The 12095-nt window shown below is 45.9% G+C and overlaps 1 protein-coding gene across 3 annotated transcripts in view; it reads left to right on the top strand.

Annotated features, from left to right (window-relative positions):
- The window catches only part of GLI2 (GLI family zinc finger 2), a 279782-nt gene that overhangs the window by 230599 nt on the left and 37088 nt on the right, over positions 1 to 12095 (top strand). The gene's annotated exons all lie outside the window — the stretch shown is intronic.

Genomic DNA, 12095 nt, shown 5'->3' on the forward strand with positions numbered 1-12095 from the left:
TCCCCCACACCCTCACCCTGGTCTGTAGGTCTGGCCCTGAAATCTTGTCTAGGGATTTGTCAGACCCCCTCCCAGTAGGGAAGTGGGGAGGGAGGAAAGAGTATAGATCCTGCAAAGGAGGGGTGCTCCCTGGCACTGACCCCAGCCTCAGGCAGGAGCTGCTGCCTGGCAGTAGGCTGGCACCAACACTGGGAGGCGGTGCAGGAGTCTTCACAGTAACAGAATCAGCTGGGAAGGTGGTCCCTGCCACAGGCCACTGCTGCCTGTTACCGGTGTGTGCATGCACGTGTGCAAGGAGATGGGGAGGCAGTTGGCTATGCCTCCTATGCAGAAGACCCCTGCTTGCTCCTCATGCCCATGCATGGAAGGACCAGCACAGATGCCCTTGCCAGCCTTAGCAGCTGTAGGCAGGGCATCTGCCACCCTCTCGCTCACCCCTGCAGACAGCCAGGTGGACAGGCTGAGGAACTGTGGCTGGAGCCTGCCTGGCAAGGTGCTAGGGCCAGGATCACTCTGGAAACAGGGAGGCCGTACTAGTCAAGGCTTGCCTTGACAGGCCTTGGTAGTTGCTTAAGGCAGAAAAACTCAAGTCAAACTGGTTTAAGCAAATGAAGAAACAAATGTATTGGATCAGATAACCGAAAAGGCCAAGGGCACTAACTTCTGGCTAAGCTGCATCCAGATCCAGGGGCTCAACTCAGAGATTCAAGAAGCTCTGATGTTCTGTGTATCGCCTCCATCCTTGCCCTCTGCCCTCAAGTCTCCCTGCAGCTCCATGTGTTCATCCTACCTGTATGCAACACCTGTGGACAGAGCATGTCTCACCCAAAGATTCCTGCTAGAGCTGCTGCAGTGGCCACATACCATTTCTGAACTGATCACAGAGCCCAAGGATTTGAAGTGCTCTCACCAGTTGGGCTCAAGTCACATGCCTCCCACCCCCAGCAGAAGTAAGGAAGCGGATCCAATACAGATCCAGCCCAAAGGGCTCTGTGGGCTGTGCTCTGCCCCCAGAGGCATAACCTTCACACTCACCTCCTTACACTCCAGCCTTTCTTTTATGTGTAATGTATTTCCTCTTAAACTTCTGTTTATCCTTCAAAACCAAGTCCAAATATCACCTCCTCTGAGAAGCCTTCCCTCACACTTACAAGCAAAGTTCGGGAATTTGTTCCTCCCCTGGAGCCTTTATCCAACTGCCCAATGCTTACCTGACTTGTGGGTCTGCCTCTTCCACCTGGGCTCTGAGCTCTACAGCCCCTGGACACAGAGCAAGGGCTCAGGATAATTTTGTTGGGAATATGAACAAATATACAAAGAAATAACTAATAGAGTCAGCCTCAGAGGAGCTTAGAGTTGGACTGAAGGGAGAAAGCAGTGAAGAGTACTGTCCAGAGCAGCTTGCATAAGGCCGGCCTGGCCAGTCCAGTCGATTATGGCTGCATGTGCGTGCATGTGCATGCATCCACATCTACAACAAAGGAGACTGTAATCATCTTTTAAAATGAGCCCACAAAGCTGGCCCTTCCTCCCATCCTCAAGACTGCCTCCTTGAGTCTCTGCCCAGTTGCCAGAATTCAAGGCCTGGACAAGCTATGGCTGAGGATTGGCCCTGCACAGCCAATGGTGTGGAAATGGAAGAAGAAAGGGAGGGCTCAGTGAGATAAGCCAGGCGGAGAAAGACAAGTGCCAAATGATTCCCCTCATTTGTGGAGTATAACAACGAAGCAAAACTGAAGGAACAAAATGGCAGCAGACTCAGAGACTCCAAGGATGAACTGGTGGTTGCCAAAGGGGAGGGGAGGGGGAGGGCGGGTGGGGAGGGAGGGAGAAGGGGATTAAGGGGTATTATGCTTAGTACACATGGTGTGGGGGATCACGGGGAGAGCAGTGTAGCACAGAGAAGGCACATAGTGGATCTGTGGCAACTTGCTGCACTGATGGACAGTGACTGCAATGGGGTATGGGTGGGGCCTTGATAATATGGGTAAATGTAGTAACCACATTGTTTTTTCATGTGAAACCTTCATAGAGTGTGTATCAATCATACCTTAATAAAAAAAAAAAGAAAGAAGAAAGGGAGGTTGCAGCTTGGGGTCAGCCTGTGGCAGTAGCTGAGATTTCACTAGCATACATCTTTCCTGATGGCCCAGTTATTGGTTCACAAGCACTGGCAGCACCCAGCATGTGTGGGGCCTCACAGCTGGGCCCTGGGATGCTTACTAGAAAGAGAACCTCTGGTCCCTGAAGGACCTGCCTTAAGGCTGGCAATGTTGGTGTGATTTCAGGGCTGCTGGAATGCCCCCTGTACACAAAAAGGCATTAATAATGCTTAGAGTTCTGCTGTTTGAGATTTGTTCCTTTGGCTTTGCTTGGTCAGTCAAAATGGCAATCTCTTGGAACACGTGTGCCCCTGGATGTTAATTCATCATTCCCAACACAATGTAAGGGGGAGGTTCCAACTCCACTCTGAGAGCTAGACTGGATTGTGCATGGCAGTGGGGTAGAGTGGAGTGAAGACAAAATTGGAGGCTAAAACAGGGTGGGGAGAAAGCTCACCTGTTCTCAGGTGCCCACGCCTGATCCTATGCCCACCAAGCCCCGCTTACAAAGAACCACAGTCATCAAGAGTACCCATGTTGCCAAGAGGACAGGCACAGACAAGCTTAGGCACAGACCCACCTGGGTTGGTTGTGGCTCTATTACCTGCTATCTGGGTAACCGTGGGCAAGGGACCTGGCCTTTTTGTGTGTGTCCTCATTTGTAAAATGGGCACAAAGTGCCTACTTTGTGAATTTTTAATTTAGATTAAAAAAGGAAATACATGCAAGTGGTCCTGTGATGGCTGGCACACAGTCAGCCTGGTCTTAACTATTTGCCAGGTAGGGCAAGCTAAGTGGTGCTATACAGAGGGAACATCTAAGGAGGCTTCCCAGAGGAGGTGTCTGGATAGTCATTCGTGGTTATGTTGGCTGATGGGCCCATATCTTGGGTACTGGGTGCCCTGGCCAGTGGATGCTCCAGACCCTAAGACTTGTTGAAAAGGAAAGGGAACAGGTGATGCTTCTTAACCCCTACTGTGTGCCAGCCCTGATCTTTTATGCCACTCTGTGAGGCACCAGAGAGAGGTAGCCTCCTGGTCAAGGTCACCCAGCTCAGTGGGAAGGATCAGGGCTGGTGAGGTAACCAGTGCTCTCAAAGGTGCAGGAGTGCCCAGGTTCAGGGTTCTGCCTGCCTCCACCAGGCTCAGCACTGGCAGCCTTCCCTGGCACTGGGGAGGGCAAGGGGTTCTCCTGTACGCCCTTTAATCATCCCTGTGAGCAGAGCTGTCTCACTACCGGCCACGTCATATCTGTCCTGGGGCAGGATGGTGGCCTCTCCAAACTTCCAGTCCCACAAGGCAACCTCAGCAGCTCTCAGTGTCGGGACGGAGCAGCCTGGGTCCAGGGGAGCACCAGCCAGGGAGTGAAGCCCACTTGGGCTGGATCCTTCTGTCTCTGGCTGAAGCGGCACAGATAGGTGACCTCTCCCCATGGGCCCAGAGTCCCTGGGGGCGATGTGCCATTACTGGCACCAGCATTTTCACGAATCCTCCCAGTGGACGTACAGCTTGTGCTTCCTTCAGAGGTGGCTGTTCAAGGTCAGCCAGGCTCCCCTGCGAGGCGCTCCTGGGGCTGCCCTCTGCGCACAGGACTGGAGACAGGGAGGCGAGCATCCTGAAAGGCCCAAGCTCCGTTTCCTTGGCAGCAGCATGTGTTGGGAAGAAGATGGCAGTGTCCCCCAAAGGCTGGTAACTGAGGCATGGAAACTGTGTGGGGACTCAAGCCCCACAGCAGTGTGCATGTCTCCGTGACATCTCACTCCAGCCTCCAGCTCAGAAGAGGCTCATCTGGCCAGCGGGATGGGGGTCACCTAGGACAGACCAGGGCTGCTACGGGCCATAAATGTGTTCTTTTAGTTCCGCATGTCTTGTGGAGCCTAGATGTGGTTGGTGCACCTCACAGGGCAGCCCTGTGCCAGGGAAGCCTGGGCAGGCCAGGTCACTTAGAGCCACCAGCTTCAGTGACCACAGACTGCTCTCACCTCCATCCTGGCCAGTGTACTGCAGACCCTGGGAAGCTACCCTGCCTCAAGTGTCCAGGGGACAACCAAGACTCTGAGAGCCTGAGGTGCTTCACTGTTCTGTCTCACCCTTCAGACCCAGGTCTGTGCCTAGGCATCAGACAGAGGCCTCCCCTCTGCCCCACAGGCCCAGCCCACAGGCAATGTTCCCCCTGAGTCTTGTCCTCACAGAATACCTGTCCTTCGCAGGAATGTGAATGTCCAACCTGTTGTGGTCAGTGTGCCCAAGCCAGTAGGACCTGCCCTTGGCAAAAGGTTCTGTTTCTTACCCCCTTGGGTACATGGTCTAGAGCAGAGCCATCTCTTACCCCTCACACCGAATGCAGCTCCCTCCCATGTGGGTTGGTCTCTAAAGGTGGCCTGTGGATGAGAACAGCTTAAGCTTATCCCAAAGACTCCCTTCTGCCAAGCTCAGTGCCTGGCACAAGGCAACATAGCCTTTACTGGTTCTGAAGCCACCTCTGAGCACCTGTAGGATGCCAGGACCCTATCAGGGGCCAGCATGCAGAGGTGCCCCAGACACACCCTGCTCCCAGGCAGAATTTGGTTACCTAGGAGTTGGCCCCAGCAATCTAAGCCTGGAACCATGCAGCCTGGGGTGGTAGGAAGAAGGGAGCTGAGAGCTCGAGCCAGGGGAAGGGACTTCAGGAAGGTGCCACTGTTGGGCAATCCCCTCACCTGGGCTGACAGAGGAAAAGGAATTTGTCCAATGAGGTGGAGGGTGCAAGAAGGTATTTGAGGCCAAGAATCAGTGTAGGCTAAAGTGCAGCAGCATGGAAGTGAGCTGGTAAGTTCATTGATCTGCACATCATGGTAATCACATCGTGAAAGCTAGGAAATAATGCAGCAGAATGCTTAATCCAGACCTGGTGGAGCAGCCTCCAAGCAGGGAGTCTGTGAAACCCAGATGTTAGGACATCTGGATGTCACCTGTCTGGCACCTGCTGTGCTGGGTTGTGAGCACAGTTTTCATGTGCTATTGAACATAATCAGCGATTATCTCTGGTCTGCTCTATCCAGTGGACAAATCGTCCCCTCTCTGAAGTAACCAATTCTAACAGCTCCTTTTCATGCCTCCAACATCAAGCCTGTGTGAAGATTGGGAGGGCCTCCTGGGCACAGCTGGGTTTTGACCTCAAAGTACACTACTAGTGCTGTAATAACAGCTCGTGTTTACTGACTGATGGCTGTGTCTCAGGCACTGGTTTGGGCACTTTCATCCTCATGGCAAATAGAACAGTTATCTCCATTTTATAGATGAGGAAACTGAGGCTTGGTGAGGCTAAATTCCTTGCTCAGTGTGATTGAGCTGATAAAGGCTGAGATTCTAATGCAGGTTTCGATTTCAATACATAGTCTTTTCTTTGTACTATGTCAAGTCACAGAGAGAACCTGTTTTCTGAAAACTTGAAAATTAAATCGTGGTAAATTTGGTTTCCAGTATCTTAGTTGTGGTTTCACAGCTACTGTCCCTCTAGTACCTAATTTTTCTTTAATGGGCAAGTTTTGGGGTAGATGACTGCAAAACACCCCACAGCTAACATGCTAACAGCTGATCCCAGGCCCAGGTGAGCAGCCCTGCTGTAAAGGCCCTGTCCTTATGTTGAGCTGAGCCAGCGCCCCCTTCAGGACAGACCATGGGACACAGAGATGAGCTGTGGCCACACTGGCCCCAGAGGGAGGAACCCAGCCAGTTGCATACCTGACTATCGGTGGGCATCTGAGAAAGGAGGCTCTGTTACCATCAGCAGGAATTCCACATAAGGAGAGCTGAAAAGATTCCAAAATTGTAATTATGGCTCACCGTTTCAAAATTCCTCTTGAATCTTAGTCTTTTCCTTCATAGCAGATCCTGTGTCTGAGCACTTCGTACCAATGATTGTCCAACTAAAGTAAAGAATTCTCCACTTTCAGGGCATTTCTGCTTCCTTCCTTTTTCTCAGTTTTGTTAGGAATGCAAGCTCTTTGCATCTTATCTCTGGTGTTGGCATTTTTTAAATTGAGGTATCATTGACATACAATCACATGGGCAACATTGTGGTTACTAGATTCTCCCCATTATCAAGTCCCCACCACATACCGCATTACAGTCACTGTCCATCAGCATAGTAAGATGCTATAGAGTCACTACTTGTCTTCTCTGTGCTATACGGCCTTCCCAGTGCCCCTCCACCCCCTACATTATACATGCTAATCCTAATGCCTCTTTTCCCCCTTATCCCTCCCTTCACACCCACCCTCCCCAGTCCCTTTCCCTTTGGTAACTACTAGTCCATTCTTGGGTTCTGTGATTCCGCTGCTCTTTTGTTCCTTCAGTTTTTCCTTTGTTCTTATACTCCACATATGAGTGAAATCATTTGGTACTTGTCTTTCTCTGCCTGGCTTATTTCAGTGAGCATAATACCCTCTAGCTCCATCCATGTTGTTGCAAATGGTAGGATCTGTTTTCTTCTTATAGCTGAATAATATTCCATTGTGTATATGTACCACCTCTTCTTTATCCATTCATCTACTGATGGACACTTAGGTTGCTACCATTTCTTGGCTATTGTAAATAATGCTGTGATAAACATAGGGGAGCATTGGTCTTTTTCAAACTGGGCTCCAGCATTCTTAGAGTAAATGCCTAGGAGTGGAATTCCTGGGTCAAATGGTGTTTCTATTTTCAATTTGTTTGAGGAACCTACATTCTGCTTTCCACAATGGTTGAACTAATTTACATTCCCACCAGCAGTGTAGGAGGGTTCCCCTTTCTCCACAACCTCACCAACATTTGTTGTTGCTTGTCTTTTCAATGTTGGCCATCCTAACTGGTGTGAGGTGATATCTCATTGTGGTTTTAATTTGCATTTCTCTGATGACAAGCGATGTGAAGCATCTTTTCATGTGTCTGTTGGCCATCTGGATTTCTTCTTTAGAGAACTGTCTGTTCAGCTCCTCTCCCATTTTTTAATTGGATTATTTGCTTTTTGTTTGTTGAGGTGTGTGAGCTCTTTATATATTTGGATGTCAACCCTTTATCAGATCTGTCATTTATGAATATATTCTTCCATGCTGTAGGGTACGTTTTTGTTCTATTGATGGTATCCTTTGCTGTACAGAAGCTTTTCAGCTTGATATAGTCCCACTTGTTCATTTTTGCTTTTGGTTCCCTTGCCTAGGGAGATATGTTCAAGAAGAGGTCACTTATGTTTATGTCTAAGAGATTTTTGCCTGTTTTTTTCTAAGAGTTTTATGGTTTCATGACTTATGTTCAAGTCTTTGATCCATTCTCAGTTTACTTTTGTGTATGGGGTTAGACAGTGATCCAGTTTCATTCTCTTACATGTAGCTGTCCAGTTTTGCCAGCACCATCTGTTGAAGATACTGTCATTTCCCCATTGTATGCCCATGGCTCTTTTATTGAATATTAATTAACCATATATGTTTGGGTTAATATTTGGAGTCTCTATTCTGTTCCACTGGTCTGTGGCTCTGTTCTTGTGCCAGTACCAAATTATCTTGATTACTGTGGCTTTGTAGTAGAGCTTGAAGTTGGGGAGTGAGATCCCCCCACTTTATTCTTCCTTCTCAGGATTGCTTTGGCTATTCGGGGTCTTTGGTGTTTCCATATGAATTTTTGAACTCTTTGTTCCAGTTCATTGAAGAATGCTGTTGGTAATTTGATAGGGATTGCATCGAATCTGTATATTGCTTTGGGCAGGACGGCCATTTTGATGATATTAATTCTTCCTAGCCAAGAGCATGGGATGAGTTTCCATTTGTTAGTGTCCTCTTTAATTTCTCTTAAGTGTGTCTTGTAGTTTTCAGGGTATAGGTCTTTTACTTCCTTGGTTAGGTTTATTCCTACTATTTTATTCTTTTTGATGCTATTGTGAATGGAATTGTTTTCCTGATTCCTGTTTCTATTAGTTCATTGTTAGTGTATAGGAAAGCCACAGATTTCTGTGTGTTAATTTTGTATCCTGCAACTTCGTTGAATTCCAGTATTAGTTCTAGTAGTTTTGGAGTGGAGTCTTTAGGAATTTTTATGTACAATATCATGTCATCTGCAAACAGTGACAGTTTGACTTCTTCCTTACCAATGTGGGTGCCTTTTATATTTTTGTGTTGTCTCATTGTTGTGGTGAGGACCTCCTATGTTGAATAAAAACAGGGAGAGTGGGCATGCTTGTCTTGTTCTCAATCTTAAAGGAAAAGCTTTCAGCTTCTCACTATTAAGTATGATGTTGGCTGTGGGTTTGTCATATATGGCCTTTATTATGTTGAGGTACTTGCCCTCTGTACCCATTTTGTTGAGAGTTTTTAACATGAATGGGTGTTGACTTTTGTCAAATGGTTTTTCAACATCAATGGAGATGATCATGTGGTTTTTATCCTTCTTTTTGCTGGTGTGGTGGATGATGTTTTTGGATTTTCGAATGTTGTACCATCCTTGCTTCCCTGGGATGAATCCCACTCGATCATGATGGACAATCCTCTTAATGTATTTTTGAATTCGGTTTGCTAATATTTTGTTGAGTATTCTTGCATCTACATTCATCAGGGATATTGGTCTGTAATTTTGGTTTTTTGTGGTGTCTTTGCCTGGTTTTGGTATTAAAGTGATGCTGGCTTCATAGAATGAGTTTGGACATATTCCCTTCTCTTCTATTTTTTGGAAAACTTTAAGGAGAATGAGTATTATGTCTTCTCTAAATGTCTGATAAAATTCAGCCGTGAATCCTTCTTGTCTGGGTGTTTTGTTCTTGGGTAGTTTTTTGATTACCAATACAATTTCATTGCTGGTAATTGGTCTGTTCAGATTTTCTGTTTCTTCTTTGTTCAGTCTTGGAAGGTTGTATTTTTATAGAAAATTGTCCATTTCTTCTAGGTTATACAGACTGTTAGCATATAGATTTTCATAGTATTCTCTAATAATTATTTGTATTTCTGTGGTGTCTGTCATGATTTTTCCTTTCTCGTTTCTGATTCTGTTTATGTGTGTAGATTCTCTTTTTTTCTTTATAAGTCTGGCTAGGGGTTTATCTATTTTGTTTATTTTCTCAAAGAACCAGCTCTTGGTTTCATTAATTTTCTCTAGTGGTTTATTCTTCTCAATTTTATTAATTTCTTCTCTCATCTTTGTTATGTCCCTCCTTCTTCTGACTTCAGGCTTCATCTGTTTTTCTTTTTCCGGTTTCAATAATTGTGAATTTATACTATTCATGTGGGATCATTCTTCCTTCTTTAAATAGGCCTGGATTGCTATATACTTCCCTCCTTGAACTGTCTTCGCTGTGTCTCACAGATGTTGGGGCTTTATGTTGTTGTTGTCATTTGTCTCCATATATTGCTTGATCTCTGTTTAAATTTGGTCATTGATCCACTGATTATTTAGGAGCATGTTGTTAAGCCTCCATGTGTTTGTGAGCCTTTTTGTTTTCTTTGCACAATTTATTTCTAGTTTCATACCTTTGTGATCTGAGAAGTTAGTTGGTACAATTTCAGTCTTTTTGAATTTTGTGAGACTCCTTTTGTGGCCTAGTATGTGGTCTATTCTGGAGAATGTTCCATGTGCACTTGAGAAAAATGTGTACCCTGCTGCTTTTGGATGGAATGTCCTATAGATGTTGTTAGGTCCATCCGTTCTAATGTGTTGTTCAGTGCCTCTGTCTCCTTACTTATTTTATGTCTGGTTGATCTGTCCTTTGGAGTGAGTGGAGTGTTGAAGTCTCCTAGAATGAATGCATTGCATTCTATTTCCCCTTTTAATTATGTTAGTATTTGCTTCACATGTGTAGGTGCTCCTGTGTTGGTGCATAGATATTTCTAATGGTTATATCATCTTGTTGGATTGACCCCTTTATCATTATGTAATGTCCTTCTTTGTCTCTTGTTACTTTCTTTATTTTGAAGTCTATTTTTTCTGATACAAGTACTGCAACACCTGCTTTTTCTCCCTATTATTTGCATGAAATATCTTTTTCCATCCCTTTACTTTCAATCTGTGTATGTCTTTGGGTTTGAAGTGAGTCTCTTGTAGGCAGCATATAGATGGGTCTTGCTTTGTTATCAATTCTGTAACTCCATGTCTTTTCATTGGTACATTCAGTCCATTTACTTTAGGGTGATTTCCAATAGATACATACTTTTGCCATTGCAGGCTTTGGATTCATGATTACCAAAGGTTCAAGGGCACCTTCTTTATTATCTAGCAGTCTACCTTAACTCACTTATTATGCCATTATAAACACAGTCTGAAGATTCTTTTTTCTCCCTTTTTCTTCTTCCTCCACTCTTTATATGTTAGGTGTCATATTCTGTAATCTTTGTGTATCCCTTGACTGACTTTGTGGGTAGCTGATTTAATTTAGGATTTCGTTAGTATTTAGTTGGTCTACTTCCTTTGCTGTGATTTTATTTTCTCTGGAGACAGCTATTTAGTCTTAGGCACACTTCCATCTAGAGCAGTCCCTTTAAAATACACTGTAGAAATGGTTTGTGGGAGGTAAATTTGCTCAACTTTTGCTTATCTTGAAATTGTTTAATCCCTCCTTAGGTAGAGCATTCTTGTTTCTAGGCCCTTCTGTTTCATTGTATTGCATATATCATGCCACTCCCTTCTGGCCTGTAAGGTTTCTGCTGAGAAGTCTGTTGAGAACCTGCTGCATTTTCCATTGTAGGTGATCTTTTTTCTCTCTCTGGCTGCTTTTATTACTCTGTCCTTGTCCTTGATCTTTGCCATTTTAATGATTATATATCTTGGTGTTGTCCTCCTTAGGTCCCTTGTGATGGGAGATCTGTAGACTTCCATGGCCTGAGAGACTATTTCCTCCCCCAGTTTGGGGAAGTTTTCAGCAATTATTTCTTCAAAGACACTTTCTATCCCTTTTTCTTCTTCTTCTTCTGGTACCCCTATATTGTGAATATTGTTCCGTTTGGATTGGTCACACAGGTCTTTTAATATTCTTTCATTCCTAGAGATCCTTTTTTCTCTCTCTGCCTCTCTGCTCAGTTTCTCTGTATTCCTGTTCTCTGATTTCTATTCCATCCACTGTCTCTTCTACCTTACCTAGTCTGTTTTTAAATCCCTCCATTTTTTTTTCATTTCAATTATCTCCCTCCTGAATTCATCCCTTAGATCTTGAATATTTTTCTGTAGCTCCATTTTCATGCTTATGACTTTTATTTTGAATTCTTTTTCAGGAAGATTGGCAATTTCAGTATTACTGAGCTCTCTTTCTGATGTTTGAGGGATTTTGGATTGAACAAGGTTCTTCTGCCTTTTCATAGTCCTGGAGCGATGGGAGTGGTTGCCGGCAAATGGCGTGGGTGTCAGCTTGGAGGACAAAGTCCCTTCCTGCTTGCCAGTCACTGTGCCTGTCTCCACTGTCTGTGCTGGTTAACTTTCTGCAGGGATAGGTCTCTGGATTAATCACCTAAACTGCCATGGGCGGGGTGGCCCTCGGGATGGCCTAGAGCAATGGCGTAAGTTGCAGGCATGGGGGGTGGGTTCTGCCACAGTAACAAAGCCCCTTCGTGGCTCCTGGTCTCAGCACCCATCTTTGCTGTCTGTGCCGGTCAGCTGCACACAGGGAGCAGCTTGTGGGTCTGGGCCAGTTAGCTGTGCACAGAAAGAAGTCTCTGCTTTAAGCTGTAGGCGGGGCTGACCTCTGGCTGGTCTGCAGCAATGGTGGGGACAGCCAGTTTGCACATAGGTGCCAGTGGGGAGGAAGGAGCGGCAGGCTGCTTATCGTGGTGAGGGGCCTCAGGGCTGCATTGCCAACCAGGGGCATAGGGCGCCTGAAGCTCCTGAAAGTTCCCAGCCTGCTGGGTGGAGTGTGCCAGGACGATTTTATCCACATGTTCCTTCTCCTGAACCCTTACCCCTTTTGCAGCCCTCTAACTGTTGAGAGGTCCTTTAAAGCACCTGCTTTTCTTTTGTCCCAGGGCAGCCAGTTGTGGGAACCTGTTCGCAGTCTTAGTCTCAG

Source organism: Manis pentadactyla, chromosome 8, assembly GCF_030020395.1.
Source record: "Manis pentadactyla isolate mManPen7 chromosome 8, mManPen7.hap1, whole genome shotgun sequence".
Lineage (NCBI taxonomy): Eukaryota > Metazoa > Chordata > Mammalia > Pholidota > Manidae > Manis > Manis pentadactyla.